Genomic DNA, 2,309 nt, shown 5'->3' with positions numbered 1-2,309 from the left:
CATCTTAGAAACTACCCAAACCAACTACTTGAAAAAATATGATGGCGCATGCAGATGATATCTAGACTTCAAAATACTTCCCTTAATGTTACCTGTTTAAATGAAGTTGTTAAGAGCATATTAATAATAATAATAATCGTTGGCGCAACAATTCAATTGGATCAGGGCCTTGAAGTGTGTTAGAGAATCTCATTCAAGATCACAGCGGTACACTTCAGCATTATCGTACCCTATAGAAGACAATGTGGTCAGCATTGCGCTCGCCCGAGATTATTACCCTGATTTGACTCAGGTACTTATTCAGGTGAGTCGACTGGCATCTGACCTCAAATTACGACACAAATTCCACTGCCACTACTGAGATTTGGACGGCAGCCGTGGGTTGTAATCACTCAGAAAAGAGTATATTACCAAATTTATAATAAGAATATTTTCTTATAAATTGGCAGGGAACCCCGGTTAAGTTTATCTTAGAATTTTGGCTAATTTTGGTGGAAATCGCACGGTTACTAACCACATTATAATAGATTAAAGATGTTACTTTTGTGCAAATTTGTTGCATTCTAAGACTTTACTAAAATGAATGGTCTGTCAAACTAAATGCGCTAACAAAAGAAGGAATTTGCTTTTGAAACTAGCGCGGCCTGCCATTAAGTGGATGGCGGGATCAGGACAACTCCCTTCCAAACAAAATTTTATTTTATTTCCTGAAGCCAGTCTAGGTTCAAACCAAGCGTTCCCATTGATATAATTCATGCCCTTATCGAATTTTGAATTTAATAAACAAGAGTTAAATGCTGCCTGTAGCCGGTCAGGGTAGAGACGCTGAGGCGGCGGCTGATGAGATGGACTCTACCATGCGATCGAAACAGACCAAGCCAGATACATAATTTTTTAAATGCATAATCGTTAGGTGTTAGGCATAAATGTCCACTCAATTGCGTTATGTAAGCAAGACACAAAATCTTTTATACCTGAAGTGTTCAACTTTTGGTTTCCCACCTTGTTTACGTTAAAGAAAAAAAAGACATACAGCCATATTAATATTTATGGCCAAGGCCACATCATCTCAACCGCCAGGATATCACTTGAAGACAGTGCTGGAAGCATAGAACATCCTTAGGGGTGGGCTGCTCTACTGTAGACTGCATTCAGGAGCTGCATACAGCAAGATCGAGCCCACGACCCTTGCTTTGAACAAGCTGGAAACGTACCGTAAGTCTTTCACGATTAGCATCATCCTTGTCAGGACCATACTTGCAGTAGATGCTTTGTCGCAAGCATACTGCATGTGTTGCTTATAAATAAGATTTGCGCCCATCATTTCCCCCAAATATTTGAAATTATAAGGGCTATAACTTTTTTTACGTGGCTTGATGATGAGGTCTTGTTAGTAGTTATTGACAAAAGCTGCGAGAAAGTCGGGAATACCAATCTTCCCTAGAGATTCCCATATTATATTCCAATTGGCCGAATTTAATGCATTGTCCCCTCACAGCATCATTAAGCGTGTCAAATCAGTGTAACGGACTCCCCTCGTCGGTTTCTTGAGCTTCTGGAACAAGTCGTAGTCCAGAGAACTGTATCGAGAGAGTAAGCATGTGGGAGTGTTTCCCGACCATATTCGCCAAATACGGACACAACAGAAGAATGAAGATACGCTATCGCATTATCATGCAACAAGGTTCGCCGTAATTTACGAATTTCGGGACGTAACCTTTTGCGTAAAAAATACGCTACGATAGGTTAGCTTCCTATGTCATCTCCTTATGTTAAGCTTTGATCCTCTTAGATAATTGCCGCCACGATGGAGGCGTTTGTGGAGTCCATGGACGTGCATGTTCGCAACGAACGTGGATCATTTTCCACCGATCCTTGACTGCCTTTAAATTTTGTCCAACACCTAGAAATCGTGGAGCGATCCAAGGTGGTCTCACCACATATCTCCCGCAACACGTTATAAATTTTTTTTGCGTACGGCCTCTCAAAGTTTCAATTGTTATAATTTACCGTTGCCCAAATTTCACTGCGCGAGCCAACGAGATTTTTTCACTGACGCAAACGAACGTACTAGTTGGTAACGGTTGCCAAACAAAACATTTTAATATAAGATCACGATGTTTTGTTTCATTACTCCGCGTAAGGCAATTATATGCATTACTTTTCAAACGATTCTTGCATGAGTTATACCACGACTATCTGGTTACGGATAAAATCCGGCTGAATTGGTTGCGGCTGGGCAGATCACTTAATCCGCATGTGATAAGCAAGCTTGGAAAGTTCATAAGGGCAATATCTATGGTAGGGGA

This window comes from Hermetia illucens, chromosome 5 (genome assembly GCF_905115235.1).
Source record: "Hermetia illucens chromosome 5, iHerIll2.2.curated.20191125, whole genome shotgun sequence".
NCBI classification, from domain to species: domain Eukaryota; kingdom Metazoa; phylum Arthropoda; class Insecta; order Diptera; family Stratiomyidae; genus Hermetia; species Hermetia illucens.
This window is presented reverse-complemented; position numbering follows the sequence as displayed.